The sequence below is a fragment of the Gymnodraco acuticeps genome, unplaced genomic scaffold (assembly GCF_902827175.1).
Source record: "Gymnodraco acuticeps unplaced genomic scaffold, fGymAcu1.1, whole genome shotgun sequence".
Taxonomy (NCBI): Eukaryota; Metazoa; Chordata; class Actinopteri; order Perciformes; family Bathydraconidae; genus Gymnodraco; species Gymnodraco acuticeps.
In genome coordinates this window covers 2,361,458-2,379,725 of record NW_022989985.1, presented here as the reverse complement: position 1 = coordinate 2,379,725, position 18,268 = coordinate 2,361,458, and the positions used below count along the sequence as shown (strand labels likewise).

At 40.8% G+C, this 18,268-nt stretch overlaps 1 protein-coding gene across 8 annotated transcripts in view; it reads right to left on the bottom strand.

Annotated features, from left to right (window-relative positions):
• Window positions 1-18,268, bottom strand: part of pbx3b (pre-B-cell leukemia homeobox 3b) — a 57,080-nt gene that overhangs the window by 36,018 nt on the left and 2,794 nt on the right. The gene's annotated exons all lie outside the window — the stretch shown is intronic.

Genomic DNA, 18,268 nt, shown 5'->3' with positions numbered 1-18,268 from the left:
GTTCTCGATCTCTCTCTTTTTTTGGGGGGTTGTTTCATTTTTGCAGGTCAAGACACAATGTATCGACATTTAACCCTGATTTGATGGTGGGTGAGCAAAATGCTAACCTGGTGCGGTTGACAGTTTTAACGTTAGCAGTAGCGCTTGATATGATGAAAGGCTACTGTTGATGCTTGGCTGGACGTTTTGCAATATATTAAATATTGTTAGCAAACGTTTTTCTTTCAGTTGAGGCTAGCTAAATGTTTTATGCCGAAAAAAGGACCTGAATGTTTTGCCTACGTCACTGTCTGGGCAGCAAAGTACGTTTGCTAAAGCTAAAACAGCTAGCTTATGGTTTGCTTATTAAAACAGCCAGCTAATTAAACAGTTAGCTTACTAAAACATATCACTTACTATAAACAGCTTACCATTTCCTACTTAAAATAAACTGTAATTTCATTTCAATTGGCAACTGTTATTTTGGTACATTTTTGGGGAAATCTGACAACAATAAACAGACAGCAAAGGGTGTCCTAGTGTCAGCCAGTCAGCAGTCTTTCCATTTCCTGCCAAGAGTGAAATGGTTAAGGGCGCATTAAGCTGTTTTGCTCAATGGCCCTTGACCAATATAAAGAAGTACTGAGATAGCATGTTCTGATTTATGCCCTGTGAAGTCATTATGGATGCATGCAAGCACATGCATGAACACCAGCACACACAGTCCCTCAAAAATAAGTAAATGTAGATGGATAGATATATAGATAGACAGATAGATAGATAGATAGATAGATAGATAGATAGATAGATAGATAGATAGATAGATAGATAGATAGATAGATAGATAGATAGATAGATAGATAGATAGATAGATAGATAGATAGATAGATAGATAGATAGATAGACAGATAGACATAATAAAAATACAGTAGATTTTGAATATAACCTTTTGTTTGTCAGATCTAAATTATAGCTTGATTAAGGTCTAACAGAGGGCTACAGTAAATCCTGTGTGAATGTTTGCTGCAGTTCTTCTAAAATGGGAAATATTGATCAGTGTGATTTCCCTGGGTACTAGGGAGCTGTAGAGGAAGAGTGAGAGACATTATTTAAGGGACATGGAGCCTAAGTTGAAAAAAAGGAAAAGGGGAAAGAAAAAGGTGACATTATGGTCTATGCCTTGAAACATGCTTTCGTCTGAGTGGCCTTTGATGGTAAGGCGAAAAGGTAGTTCATCATTGTCTACATGGGAACCAGGGGGGTGGTTGTCTTGTGTTGATTTTATATTATTAATTTGAGGCACACAAGGTCACTGGGGCCGCTATAGTCATGAGAACCAGTTGTTATCTTAACACAGCTGTCAGGCTGAATCTGCATTGACTGATTATGCTATTGATTGGTAACACTGTGCGAAGGGATAGGCTAGGATAGGGCTCTGAATTCAGAGCATTTCCAGTGCCAGGATTGCATTTTGGTAGAGAAAACATCCCCTCCAAACAGGCCTTATTATTTGAATTGTACAGTCTCTGTGTTAACTAGCGCTGTAGCTCCTAGAGTATTGTATAACCATGTCTCAGACATCTTCAATTGGCTGTAAGCAAATCAAATCTGAATGTCAAATTGTTACAAACATATGCTAATGCAGGAACAACCTCATGTGTGAGGGTGAGGGGGGTATAAACTAAATGGAAAATAAACATTACAAAAACTGTGAAATCTTAAACAAAGGGGGTTAAATCCTGAGCAGCTGGCATGGAATGAATTCTTCTGGAGAGGGAATGCCAGTTTCTGAGCGCCCCGAGCATCGATTTGGAGCCAAGGCAGTAAACAGCTTTTATCAGCAATAATGATGGCATAATCCCAGCTAAAGAGGAAAGTAGCATATGGTGCAAAGCTTACAACTGCAATCCCAACAAAGTAGGGGGGATTTCATCACTTTGTCCACTTGAAAGACACTCTGCCAATTCATTTTTTTCCAAGGATCATAATCTACACAGTAATATTAATATAACTTGTGTCAAATACACACATTTTGTATGATTTATGGATCTCCACAATGTTAAATTGTACTGCAAACACCATAATGAAATGTACACATTTTACATTATAGGCATAGCAAATACGAGCTACCAGGCACTCACTGTGATTCTGAATTACATCTTGCATATACGTAATAAGTATAGCTACAGAAAATCATCCCACAGCAAATTAAAATGAATTTCAAACAGTGCATATAGCTGCCATCTTTGTTGAAGTCAAACAATCTTTGCTGCAATGTATATATTTCCGTTGTCAGTTTTATCCTCCTTCATTAAACCTATCAAGTCTTCTTTTGATCAGACAACCAAAGCAGGAAGACAGCTCTTTTCCAGGAAGAGTGCAAAGCTGCCAAGTAGCACTCTAGACTGGCTTCAACCTCTGTCATTGATTTTCCTCCAAGCTGTGACCATTCATTGTTTGTGACATTCTCCTGTCGGCTCTTTAACACCCTTCAACCAAATCAATTTCATATTTTTGTCAATGCCTTGCAACTGGATGAGCCAGATGGGAAGGGACGTCACATGATTTAGGATGTCGATTTTCAAGCAACAGTTTTATCTGCAGTTTTAAGACGTAGAAAGCTGGCAAGATGTGTTTATTTAAAGACATACAAGACAAATAAGCTATGAGTGCATTGCTGAAACAGTGTGTCATTACATTGTTAATTGATAGACATTATAAGAAAAGCATTTTACTATTTGATTCATCTTTGAGAAAACCTTCATGCCAAATATTACCTCGCTGAAGCCTGTAAACAATATTTGCTCCCTTTCTTTGACCTACATTATTATTATTATTATTATTATTATTATAATAATACTATGGAGTTTTCTATGATTTTATGTGTTAAACATGTAGTAGGCAAATCAAATCTGTTCAGTCTTTTCTTTTGACTCAAGCGCAAATATCTACAGTTTGACATTGAAACCTTATAATTGCGTTAAATACCCAAAATAAAAAAGGGTTAGGGTTAATTATTGATGATTATGGTGGCTATTTGTGTTGCTTTCTAAGACACCACAGCCATTTAAAAAGCAGCAGTAACAGTACATGTAAAAAAGAAACCATAGAGAAAAACAACTTCTTTCCTACAAAATGAATAAATGTATTCTCTGAGTCTTCATGAGCCTGGCAGACCATTATGAGTTTGCCCTCTATTATACTCCTAATATCACACACTAACAATGACAACAATAATGGCACCAGTGACCTTGACTTCCCGTCTGGACTCTAAGAATAATATTTGATAGCAATATTAAGTGCAACAATAATGAGATGAATATTCCCCATTTAGTGTAGACAGCTTTAGGACAAATTCTGAAGGGAGAGCTGCCTGCTGCAGCTACATGCTGGTCACTCTCAGTTGTCAGGGCTGATTTATTGCCTCCTAGCTGTTCAATTTCACATTTTGTCCTCGTCATATCCCCGACTCATGATCATTCTGCACTGACCCTTGTAGGGCAGGCAGGGAATATTGATAAAACAATTATCTGCTTGCCGTTCATTTGATTTTCCATTTCAATTACGGATTGGAGGAGGCAAAAAGAAAAGATTGCGGCATTGATTTTTTCCCCCTACCTTACAACAGGAAAGAGGCAGGCTTTGATGGGATGCTTTGGTGACATGGAATAGAGGCAGGGGAAGTGTGCAGTAGCTTTAGGCGCTATGCTTTTCTTTTGCAGTTGCTTTGTTTTATGGACCGTTTGTGAATTAAGTATGATTTAGCATGGCCTTCTATTAGTGTTTTAAAATGTACAGACACAGAATACCCTTTTTATGTTTTTCCAGACACATGCATCCAATTTAAGGGAAGGTTATCTGACTGATTATTGATTTTGCCCAATCAAATGTAATGAGTGCAAAGGCTGGGCTTCTCTCCATATGGGACCAGTATGTTCACACTGCTGCTGACCTGAGGTAAACACTGCATGTGCCTTGCACTCTGGAGGCCAAAGGACCCAAAGGTCATAGCAGTTTGTCAGCGACACCATTCTCCCCCTTTCTGATGGTCTGCCACTGTCTATTTGTCACCCTTAAATGACAACAGAATTGCATCATACTTGTTTTTCCTGAAGCCCTGACACATTGCTCCTACCACCTCTACATTGTGCAATATTGCCCTGTGATGGAAAGCATAGTGTGGGGACGATTTGAAGGCAAATACGTGATAATCGCTGCAGTAACAGATACAAATAAACCAAACGTAGAGAATACAGTGAGAGATTCAATTGGAAAGAGGGAAAGTGCATGTTAAATGCTGAGTTTCTTCAGAGAAAGCCATGTCAAATGAATCCATTACCACATAAAGTAAATAGATTCTTCTGTAAATGATTTGGAACATTGGTAATGGGTAAGGACCTAATGGGAATCCTGGTAAAATAGCCTTTGGGGAGCCTGGGAAAATCTGCCTCAGTGAAGTGGCCGGCTCTTGGCCAAAACCCTGTGTAGGGGGGAGGGGGGGCGTAGACTTCACAGAGATGACAGAAATCGAGAGGGAGAGGAAGACAGACAGAGAAGGATAAGAGAGAGAGAAAACTCTGAAGGGATGATGTTAAGTTCCACTGTTGAGCATAATCGCGAAAAAATGCTGAAGACTTGAAAGGGCTGATGATAATGCTATTGCTATCCAGTGATCCAGCACGGTCACAGGCAGCAGCAGCAGCAAGGCACAGTGCTGTACTACTTCCTACACTGCAGTCCGCTTCGGCGAACACGACGGCTCCCAGGGGATTTCACATGGCTGACCTTAAGTAAGTTTGGCTTTGATCAAAGTTTAGCACGATCGGCCTGCTTGCTATAAAGATCAGGGGATCGGGGAGAAGAGTCCTGGGCTAGGAGGTCCTGGCAAAGACTCCTTCCCAAAGCTCCAGTGCACCCTTCCAACATCGGATTATGTTGGGCAATTAAGGTAATGAACTGGCTAACGTAACAGCGCATAATGATCCTTTTTATCCTCGTTCTCTAAGGTGCCTCTTGTAGCCTCTCTGACACATCTTTCTCTGTATAACTTAAAATCACTTAGTATCATATTGTGCCCTGCTGGATCCAAAACAGGAAATGATATAACAGCTGATTCAAGACAAAATAAAACTGCCAATAGGTAGTACATGTAGAAGTGGAGCTCTTGCTTGTGGTTTAGGCAGCATTTAGGGGCCAGTAAAATGAGTGTAGGCTTTGTTGAAAAAGCAGAAAGCACCTGTGAGGACATGCTCATGTGCATTTTCTTGCACCGGTGTACCACAAGGCCTCGCGTCTATCTGTGTGGCAGTGAAAACCTGCATCCCAGATACCCCAATCAACCTCCTATCCCATCAGTGCACAACTTGTCTGCCTGCTCCCTTTTCATTTGAACACATTTTCTAGCCAAAAATTTCACTTCAATCTCACCTCATCTCTCCATACTACATTAACCCCTGGCAATTGCCTTCCAAATGACCCCATTAAGCTGTAATTGCCTCAGCAGGCCTGCTCCCTCGCTTGTAATTCTGTGCAGCGAACCCACCAGACGTTCCCCCGGCATTGTTTCATGTTCTGGCTCCCATCAGCCAGTTCAGACGCTGACCCTCCCCCCCCTTTACTCCCCACCTCCTATCTGTCGTGGCCGGAGCTGTTGGTGCTCAGCACTAGCAGTGCCACTGGCAGACTCTCCTCGACTCCACTGTGAGCTCACACAGGAGGCGCCGTGCCCTCACTTCCTCCTCACAAGCTACACTCACTGTCAATTACACATACATTCACTACAAGAGGCCCTAAACAAAATAACCTCATCATGGCTTTTTATTAGGTCAGCTGCTGCCTTATTTTCATAAATACAGCACATTGCACTTAGCTGTGTAACTCATGATAAATACTGGCGACAAAACAAAATCTCATCACTTGTCGATTACAGAATTAATTGTGGCATAGTATTAATATTTCTAAAAGCCATTTCTCTCTTCTGTTGTCATTAGGATGCTGTTGTGTACAGAGAGTAGATGACACCCACCGTGGCACCTCCCAACACAACTTCACCTCTCCTGTTCCCACATGGGAGCTGATGTCAAGACTGCTCAACTCTTTGACGTAGGCCTCCGCGGATAACTAACGCACAAATGCGGATAGGTGGAGAAAGCGATCCTGACAGTGATGTATTGCAACTAGTTGCAGGTGTCAAAAAGAAGATGCTCTGCCAGCCATTGCCGTGCATGCACTATATATATGCATGCATGCACACGTCTGTGCCCCTGCATGTTTTTTCTGAACGTGTGTCCCTCTGCACATCGTGTATGTGTACATGGGTATGTGCTGTTACAGACATTTGATGTGTGTGTGGACATGTGACTATTTATGATGCCTTTAAGCCTTTACATGTGACCTGCTATGAGGAGACTCGGACTAATAATCCATTCAACCCTCCCTCCATCTCAAGCAGCACATCCTCCCTGCCGCCCATAACAGATTGGTTAGCTCATAAAGGCTCTCCGCTGCCACCGATTCACACACTGCCTCTCTCTGCTCTTCACCCAACAGAATATCACACCATCTTATAAAATATATTTGTATAGATATAAAAAATCTCTTTAGGAATGTGGAACAACATTTCAACAAAATACAGTTCCCTCGATATTCCCTTTTAACACTCCAGTGGTTTAGAAACGTGGTTTCTAAATTAATTCTAAGCTGAAGATACATAAGCTTTCTCTGAACAGAAATGCTTTAGATCATTTCGTTCTATCGTTGCCCGTTTATTTAAATTCATGCTTTTTCCTAAGCAAATGTTCCCAGGAATATCAAGGTGTTTTTGTTGCAAAGCTCTAACTGATCCAGGGGGATTTGCTTCCAACAGCCTGTCTCTCCCTCGCCTTTCAACACAAAACTCTGCGCTCCAATCAAAATGAACCACCAGGGACCCCCCTTCCCTCCCCCCTGAGCTACGCCTGCTCCGACTGCTGTGATAGCAGCCTCTCTGCCATTGATCGCGGAGTTTAGCACAGAGCATGCATGCCACCGTTAGCAGAAAAACAAAGACCTCTCTCCCTTTAATAGTGCCGCACGCCGTTAATGCAGCTAACATCTCCTGTTTTCCTCTGCCCTGAAGAATGAATGAAAGAAAGCAGATAGCAATTAAAAAGGTTAAATAAGGTCCACGTCGAGTCACAACTCATCTTTTTCACAAAAATCTTTTTGCCTCATAAACAGATTGATATCTTTTGGGGGCCGCACATTCACTTGCCACAAGTGATAAAAACATGCATTCATGTCTTAGTTGTAATTGTGTTCCACGTTGCAAATCTAATTGAAGACACTGAATTCAAAAAGGAAACACAGCTTTATTGATCCACCTAACACAGACCAGGAGGATCTCATGAATTAGGAATGAGATAAATCACCATTGACCCCAGAGAACCCAGCTTGTGGTCGACCACTGACAAACCACACTGATCTTTTTTTTCTTTTATAATCGGGATAATTCTTCCTGGCAAAGTATAAATATAACTCGTCAATGAATACAGCATGTGTCTGTTTATTTAATCAAGGGCTGATTTACTTGTGACAGAGAATACATTCTTCTATTTTCTGTGAGCCTCTATAAAATTGCCATCATTTTTAATTAATTCTTAATTAAAATATATTACACCACAGCTTCTACCCATCTCTCTTGATATTCTAACATAATCAATTCAGAACCATTTACATATCATTAATTAAAAGCTTTCCTCTCTCATCCTTAAAATCATAATGAGGGCCGATTCCTCATTAGTAACCTATAAGGGAGAAAATAACAATACAGTGGAGAATGGATGGCGCGTTCCACAGTGAGTCCTTTGTCTCTGAGTTTCTGAAAAACGTTTTTTTTAATGCTTCTCAATTGGATTTAAGAATTACTAAGTCAATTTCGTAGACTCAATGAAAATAAGTGAAGCAACACAGTCTCCCTTAGTATTTATTTGTGTCTCCCTGCTGCCCTAAAAAGTAAAACAAAGTCAATCAGTGTCATCAGTCGTACTGAATTACGACAACATTCTATTTTAAATGCGAAGAAAACGGTACAATTTCTCATTGGATGTTTAGGGTTTTCTTAAAGTGCAATATATAGTAAACAATTATAAATAAAAGGTGTTGTCATTACAAAAAGAAATCCCACCGTTATCGCACACATGAAATTAAATGTTCTCTAAATATTAGGCTGGAAAATAATAAATAAATGTCCTAACCCTGGACTTTTTAATTAAAAAACATATGTAATTCTACATGAATATAAAAGCTATCTCAATAATTTTTGATGTGCCATCAGATTGCAAAATTACATTTCAGTGTACATTTGAAGTCCACATACAACAAATGATGGCCTAAGATCGATTGTTATCCAGACTTTAGCCAACACGTGCGTACGTATCTTTCCATCTTGAGCTCTCTCTTAAAGAAGAGTAATAATATCAAGTAATGATAGGTATTGTTATGCCGAGGATCAGGCATATCCTGATTTGTATCGCCTGTCTCTCACAGGTGCTGCGGCGTTACTTGTCAGGACTGCATGTCTGGGTCTTCCACATGTCAGATAAAAATCGCTGCACTTGGTGTTTCGGCAGCCTGACAGCAATTTATTTGAATGTTTTGTCACACTGGTGTTGGTGCATTTTGTGTGGGCTGCTCACCGGAATGGCAACAGCTCGTAGCATCCTGACACTTGTGCAAACGCAGACACGCAGAGACACACACACACACACACACACACACACACACACACACACACACACACACACACACACACACACACACACACACACACACAAGAACAGACACACAAACCACAGATGCATACTGAAGGTGCTGCATTTGGATAATTAAAACCTGTATGTAAAAAAAATGTAATGTTTGTAAATTGAAAGTGTTCATTATTATTTAACACCCAAAACAGCAGGTGACACTTCATAATTAAAACAATTTTTAAAAAAAACATTTTCATTCACACCTCCGTGGACACTATCCTCTATAAACCAAAAATACAATCTGTCACACGAACCAGCACACAGCTTATACAAATAAATAAAACTACTGCATATTTAAATTTAAACCACATTTTTCCTCCCTACTTTTTACCAAGTTCATGTAACGTCAAAATGAATAACACACATGACTCAAAGCATGTTAAACACACACCCCGCTGCAATCTTGTGACTCTCTGAGCTGACATGGAATATTGAGTAAGTTAATGAAATCCTCTCAAAGACAGGAACTCTATTTTTACACCATGATAATTAAAGTACGACACAGTTATAATTTACAGCCCTCGCTTAATTGCATAGGAAAAGTAAAATGGAAGAGGTCTATAAGAGGAGATTAAATGTGTGTGTGTGTGTGTGTGTGTGTGTGTGTGTGTGTGTGTGTGTGTGTGTGTGTGTGTGTGTGTGTGTGTGTGTGTGTGTGTGTGTGTGTGTGTGCATGTGTGTGTGTGTGTGTGTGTGTGTGTGTGTGTGTGTGTGTGTGTGTGTGTGTGTGTGTGTGTGTGTGTGTGTGTGTGTGTGTGTGTGCGTGCAAAAAACGTGTGTGTGTGTCTCTTCACTCAGGAAGAGTGAACGTAAAAGAGCTTCCTGTGCATCTAAACAACGGGGCTGTATCTTTTAACATCATGGAACGTATCAAAGATTAGGTAATGAAATATGCACTGTCCTATTTTCCTGCTACCAGGCCCTTTGACAAATCGAGTACAATCCAAAATCTCCATAAATCACTATTAAAGACAAGTATATCATCACCAGCGCATATATCTTCCCCAGCCTGACCTGTAGACTAATGAGAAAAGGCCCAGACTATCTTGTCTGATTAATTAATTCAAAATGTCGGCTGTTATTCAAATGTGAGGCTGGTGTTATTTGAATAACACTTGACAGCGACGCCTGAAGAAATAATTTCTAGTTTGTGAGGCTGCTGCGGCATTACTGATGATGGCTCATGGAAATGTTAGAAGCCGAGGAGTTTTTTTTCCCCTCTTCGCCCGTCCTCTCGCTTTCCCTCCCTTACCTTCTCAGTCATGATAGCTCCAAGAAGTATTTCATTACTTCAGCCACCCCCCCCCTTCACAATTATGGCTCTTACCGTTTTTTTCCACTGTCTGTCCTTTCTCTTGTGTTTGTATTCCCTCCCACAGCCAGCCCAGATCTACAGGGCAGCGTTTGGCTCTGCGAGGGACATGCTGGCAAAGAGGAAGGTCATGGTTTTTACAACTGCAGCTCCCCAATGCTGACAGCCCGTGCTGCCAAAGTGACACACTCTGTTTGGCTTTCCCACGTTCATAGAGCTCCACAGCACTTCATCTTTATCACGGAGCACGCCACACACACACACACACACACACACACACACACACACACACACACACACACACACACACAGACACACACACACACACACACACACACACACACACACACACACACACACACACACACACACACATTTAATCAGCTTCAGAGTTGCATTTCCTGTCAATGTTCAACAAAATAATCCCACGTACCGACATGATTGTAAAATATCGCAACAGACAGAAGTGGAAATGATCTTACTGGGTTGTGAATTTTTCCTTTTTTTTATGATTTCAAAACCCAGTGGATTGGGGGTAGGGAAAAAAAGGCACTGGAGAAAGAAAACCAGGAGCGTACGTGCTAGGGCCTAGGGGCAGTGCACACCCCTCTATCGCTTCCCTCATCAAGCATGGATTCTAATCAGGGCTGGGGAGATATAAGACGCTCAGTCATTAAATAAATTAACTCTGCCACTCCATGCTCTCCTTCAGCACCCGCGAGAGGCCCGCCGTGCTCTGCATACTTACAGAGGCTCCGAGCATCACGCACCTCACCTTCACACCACAACCTCGCAGGCCTGCCACCACACACACACACACACACACACACACACAAACACACACACATACACACACACACACACACACACACACACACACACACACACACACACATACACACATACACACACACACACACACACACACACACACAAGTCAACGACTAATCTTGAATATTTAGAGAAGGAGAGAAACCACACCTCCTGTCTCTCAACAACTGATGTTCACATTCACATGGGATTCTTTTACATAATTGCATTATATTAAAAGACTAAAAACAACCTTCGGGACGTTTCATGTAAAGAATGCATGTCCCACAATTTTGTATGTAGAAATCGAAGGGTGCACAAGTGATAACCAATCTCTGCAGACCAGTGCTGATTCACAGGGTCGGTGAGACAGCGTCGATATGAGTTTTCAGAGGATCTGTGCAGTGTGCTGCCATTCTTCAAGAGGAAGCAAGTGCAGTGACGAACAGTAAGAGAGCTCAGTGTCGGCTCGGATCACTGACACAAACAATCAAAGCTGACACAGTCTCCGTATAGCACCTGCCACTCCGGCAACACAAATAGATCAATATGAGGGGAAGTCATCCACTGTTTGAAACTCATATCGTAGCACCCACATCATATTCCAGATGTAAAAAAAGTGCTTAATACATATCAATCACTCTGACGGAGGAAATGCTTACTTGAAGAGCCAACGTGAGGCAAATAAGCCATGTCAGCAGAATGTCCGTTGTCAAAACTTGTCATTTGAATTTTCACCCGCATTGTGCGTAGACAAATGTCCTTAGAAATCCCTCACATTGCAATTTATATCATTTAATGCATGCTTTAATTCTCCATTACTAAGAGAGGACGTACCTGGGAGGGTGGAAACGCATTAGAGAAAGTAAGAAATGAACAGAAGGGTCTGGGGATCTCTCGAGCAGACACAATTAAATATTCATGTGTCTCCTCCTAGGACACAACAGATACAGATCATTATCATGGCAACAGCACTCCACCATTTTGTTCACACGTTTTTGCACCAAATCAATGTGTGTGTATAAAATTCAGCAAAACAAAAAGACAGCGTCAGCACATCAGTAATTTACTATGTTATTCAAATTAGAACTGCCTCCTTTTGAGTAGAAATTATCACTTCAAAATCATCCTGCATTAAAAGGATATCTGGTTCCAGCCTATTATTAGTTATTGCAGTTAAAATCATGAGTAGTGTGTGAATGATACACAGGTATGTCTGTGAGCCTCATGCCATGGGACAATACACCAGATCCAAATGTTAGTGAATTATTCCAAAATTCATTACCAGCGCTGGGCCCTTTCCTGCCTCCTGCTAGAGGAAAAGAATAGCAGTAATGTACTCTGGATAACCTCCACTTTCTAACGAGAGGAGAAATCCTTTTTTTTTCTTTTCCGCTTTTCAATCCCCATCAAAGAGGAGCAAAAAGGAGGGACAGCATTCCCCTGCTCGGCGTCATTAATCATAGCTTTCTGGGAGCAAGCGCATATTAATTTCTGTCATCCCAAACATCATTTGGTATTGTTATGCCACAGCTTAGTCCTCATTCACCAGCAGACGCCGGCCGTTCCTCCTGGTTTGAGGGAAGACAGGGCCTGTGTGGCTGTGTTTCAGAGCAAGAGGCCTTTATCCCTGGGGCTCTGACACCAATTAAGCCATTTCACCGAGAGACGAAAACAGGGCCCGCCGTTTCACTGTAACATGAGCCAGCACCTAGCTGCTGGCCCCTCGCCATCTTTCCATTACTTCAGACACAAGAATATACTTCAAGGACTTAAGAAAATAAAAACATGTTTGCGAATGGTCATACTTTACTGACCTCTGGCAAAGTTGAAAAATGTGGAATTTTACTAAACTGTGTTTTTCACTAAACAGCAGCAGTATCAGTCCAGCTTCTCTATCATGTAATCCAGTAACATTGTCATTTAAAAATATTCTGAATACATGTTTAAATTCACAAACAATACAAAAAACAATGGGGTAGTATTTTGCCAAGACTGATAAGAAAAATGCTCAGTGTGCAGTTCCTTTTATATCTTTCTTTTCCCCACAGTTGCCTTTTGGCAGGCAGCAGAGTGGAGCTTGTCTTAGGGCTAAAGCAGAATAATGCAAGGTTTGTTATGAATTAAATATTAGAAATCTTAACACAGCAGCCAATAAGAATTATTTGCCTTATTAAAGCAGCAGAAGACGCTGATTAAAATGTCATTGCATTGCAGTCTTTTTCCAATTGCTGCCTTCAATATATCATTGTAATGTATGAAACATGTGGAACAATGGCATATGGAACAATGGGAAGAGGGCTTTCATTTTTAGGCTTGTAAATGAGGAAAGAAATCCTCTTTTCTTCCCGCTTTTGGAAAACAATCTTGTGTAAAGAAAAGAAAAGGTGACAACAATGTATCATTCTGTTGTTGTCACGAAACAAGCTGCAGACTGCTACTGTGTCAACATACTACAAATGAGATTTAAGAAGTGTACATTTACTGACATCTGCCTCCAATTCATTTATCACTTAATCTACAACACATCTATCACCTGTAGGAGTAACAGCCCCACAAACACAGAACAAAACTATTTAAAATACAGGAATGTAACTGCCTATAAAAAATGTAAGACACAGTATATCTGTCAAAAAGAGTAAATACAGGAAAGGCAGGAAATAAAGAAAAAAGCAGGATTGTTTTCAGTGTTCTTGCACTCACAAATGATAGGTCATTTAGTTGTCCACATGTAATGTGTACAGAGTAAATGAACATCATGGTGTCCACTGTCCCATGAGGAAAACTCTTCCCTGAAACACTAGAGCTAATGAAATAGGGACCTATAAATAGCAGAGTCATTACTGAGAGAGGACTTGCTTTGCACCAGTCTTTCACTCTAACCCTTTTTACACTAATAACTGGCTCTATGGCATTACATAGACTCGGCTATCGGCTGACACAGTAATGAACATCAAGACACAAGAGACTTCATGTTAAAAAAACTGAGCGGTTTCTTTTTTTCTTTAGTGCTGTAAATAAATACAGCTTAAAATATATGCACCCTTATCTTAACCCTATCAAAAGAGGTACATAATAATACCTTTGTTTGTCATAATCATAAAAGCAATAAAAGTTAATTTTATCTTGTGTTTCATTAACGCAAGTTGATGGCTTTTTAATTTGTCTCTGCCAAAACCGATAGAGGACCACTTTGTTTCCTTTCTTTTTTCAGTAAATCTTCCTCCTAAGATCAAAAGTGTTAAATATTAAAAGTGTGTGTTGTTGACATTAACGTTCTTTAAAGCAGGGACATTTCCATATTGCAAAAAAGAAACATTTGGTTTAACTATGTCTGTCGGGTCAAAGGTCTTTTACTATTTTGACAAGAGTGCAGCCCCAGTGATGCAGGAAAAAATCTGTCCTAACTCGTGCCGACAGGACAACAAGTTGTATCGTTCACGTTTAATCTATTTCTAGAGGGGGTCATTGTTTGAAGTAGCTTCTCCCTGTCTGCTTCAGGTTTATATTTCGACGTTCAGCGACAGCTTCAAAAAGAAAAGAGGCATTCAAAGAGTCTCCACCAGCCACGCTCCTACTGCTGTAAACTCATTTCAATCAATCCTTCCTTTTTGCATCCCAAGCAGCCTCTGCTGGCTGCCATCGCCTGAAGATAACTATTTCACCACCTCTGTCATGCCTAATTAACAACTCAGATGTACAATTCAGAAATTTCGCAATTAACCTACTAAAATATTGTTGGAGGATGCTAATTGTTATGCCAGTTGCCATAAAGACTCATTTGCATAACGTATGTGCAAAAAACAATTATGAGCTGTTGATCGCGCCGGAGCCCGCAGAAAACGCTTGGAGCGATAGAGGGGGAGCGAGGGAGACGTTTGCAAGATGGGTGCTTGTGTGTGCAGATGGAGGGACAGCACTGGATCATCGTACAAAAAAAACAGCTTTGAGGAGCCGTGCGCGCAGACACCAGGCAGCACCGGTGCAGAGGCATCTATCTCCACAGCACAAAAGCATTTACCCCTCCAAATGAAACTGATGTGTACACTCTTGTTTTTTTCTCCCCTTTTTTTCTTTGTCTGGCTCTCCTTCTTTTCATCTTTGCTGATGGGGAAATAGAGGGTATTTGGGAGCTACTTAGATAATAGCCACATCTTCCCCGGTCCCCCTCGTGCTTTAGAGGAGGAAGCAATAGTGGCCCTGCCATTGAGACAGTCAGGAACCCAGCTGTGCGCGAGCCATTCGGCACAACACTATCTAGTCACTGCAGCCGCATCACTGGGGCTCTCTGAGACAAAAAGCAGCCAAAGTCAATTGTCTCTCCTGCTGAATAGCTTTCTGTTCTCACACATGCATTTACTGGAGCTTTTCCTGCACCAAGACAACACACAAGGTAGAAAAACCAAAGAGAATATATATAATTATTTATATATATTAGTGCTCATAAAAGGTGGTCTTTTATTTTAGCTGCAATAATAATAATAATAATAACAATACATATGTATTATTAATCACAATTGGAATGAGAGGGGTCATTAACTCTGTCAGGCAACATTGAAATGAATGTTTCCTGTAGATCTTAGAAATGCTTACCTCCTCAGTCCTAACTCTATTTACTCCAGGTAATGCTTTTAGTCGGCCTTGCATGTGGTTAATTACCGGCTCATCCTGAACTGTATTTAATTATCACAGTCTTTCCGAGTTGGACATTACATATAACGCAGACAAACTGATAAACATATATGAAATTGCTTTTCCGATCCAAATCAAACGAGTGCAACACAACCCAGACAGTGTTTCCGAATGTGCAGTCCCTCCTTAATCCAATGCTTTAAACAGTGTATAGGAGCATTTATCAGGCTGAATCTGCCACACTCTCTCCCTCCCCGACCCCCTGTTTCTGAACCTGACGAGTCAAAGGTCAGGAAAACAACAAGTCAATACGCAGCCAAAGAAGCGCCATGCAGCTGAGAGAGCTGTGGAGAGGGCTAAGCCTCTCTGTGGCACTCCGTGATTTAGCCTGTAATAGTTTTCTGTAATCTCTTTCTATTGATTAAACCTCACATCAAAGAGGAGTCTTGCAACAGAACCTCTCTTTTCCTGGTCAGAAATACCATATGGAGGTAATCTTTCACCTTTGTTATTCTTGCCGCTCCTGCTGCTGCTGCTGTGAGTCTCTCTTCCAAGCACGAGAGCAAAACAAGGGAGTAGCCAGCAGGATAACACAAACCCAGCACAGAGGAATAACTGCAGAACTCATCTGAATCGCAGGCAATTTTCACTCAATGCATTCATTGTCTTCTCACGCAGCCTACAGGCAAAAAGGTACATGAATGTAACCTTTGTCCTGAAACTGTTCAAAAATCGAGAATAAAACCATTTTAATTGACATTTTTTAAGTATATTCTAAAAGAAAAACATGAAACACTCAAAGACAAAGAACTCCACTCGCCTACCAAATCTCACATTTAGCTTATCTAAATGCAAAACCAAGAACATTTGGGGGGGAAAAAAAACCCTCCTGCTAAAAACACTCAATTTAGTGACAGGCAAATGACTTCATGCTGCCACTTAATCTCATTTCTTGCATAATGCTCTCTAATTAGCATATCAAAGTGAATTAATACTTCCAGGGCATTAGCAATGCAGAAAAATGTTGTAGCTCTACAATAACAAGTTAGAAGAGTGCCAGAAACTTCTAAACACCATTAAAAAGGCTTCACAATGTCTTGCTATTACAGTAAAAAAATCTTCTTTACTTCCATGAGAACATCAAAAGACCATTCTTTGATTTTGTCTCCGCTCGTAAAATAATACTTTAAACATAAACACGAGAAGCTTTGAAGCTGAACCCTGATCTGGCTATTCATCTGCACACTCGACAATAAGTCTGGATAACATGATACATGCGCGCAGTAATTACAGCTATGATTCTTGGAACGCTTTCAAATGTATTATTAAAAGTCACTTTCAGCCAACGGTGGATCACATGGCTAAACGACAGCGGCCCCTGTGCCATCTGAACGGACATGAAAGGGCCAAGGAAGCCCTGAGAACGATGCTACAGGAGCCAGTGAAAGGATCACTGTGTGCTACAAAAACTGGCCGGTCAACAAGGCCACCAGACCAGCTGAGCTCTGTCAATGGCTAAGAGGGGGAGGCTATGACTCTAAACCACAGGTTAACCATGCACACACACACACACACACACACACACACACACACACACACACACACACACACACACACACACACACACACACACACACACACACACACACACACACACACACACACACACACACACACACACACACACACACACACACACACACACACACGCACACACACACACACACACACACACACACCCTGTTCTCCCTCTTGTCCGTCTCATCTCTTGCTCACACACAATCAGTCCATGGCACATACACTCTCCTGTAAGTATATTGATAAAAATGTTCATTTACTTTATTATGTTAGGCTATTTTAAACGTAAGACAACAGCAGGAATATTTAAAGACATCATGCAAGTTTGGACTGACAAAGTAAAACATAAAATTAAAGTTACTTGCAGAGTAATGATAGTATTTTTATATGATTTCTCCAATTTTTTTATCCAATGACGGCTATGTTTTACTGATGTATCATTGCTTCAGCACTGGAAAACACGTTCATATCCAATCAATGCTGGTGCAGAGAATAAAAGCTGGCATTTTGTGCGATGTGCGATCTGCAGCCTCTGTTTTTCCTCGCTGTCTCTTGTCTAAACTCAACAGGCACACACACACACACACACACACACACACACACACACACACACACACACACACACACACACACACACACACCACACACACACACACACACACACACACACACACACACACACACACACACACAGAAGAGCACCTCGGCTAGACTGTGGACCCTCTGTCTGTCCCTGTGGACGCCACCTGTGTCGGGGAAGTTCATAAACTTTTATGATCGCTCCCCAGCCGATTTCCTCATAAACTGCACAAAGGTCACAAATCTGACAAGGCATCAGGTTTGCTAAATTACACCAAACCGACAGCATCATTTTATTTATATTCTTATATTTTCTTTGACTGAGAAATATGTATTATACTTTAAAAATAAATAGGGTTGCTCAGTGGTTTGAATAATTGAAGCATATTTTTAACAGCACTTTGTTCTTATAGTTTCAAGAACAAAAAAGACCACATAACTGTAAGGCATAATAAACAGTGTGTGAAAACTGTTATCACTATATACAAATATGTGTTTAAGAATTTCGAGGCACATGATATGTCCCATAAACATTGTGGGAAAATTGTAGAACAAATATGTCTCTACAAAGGTTAATTTATAAAAAAAT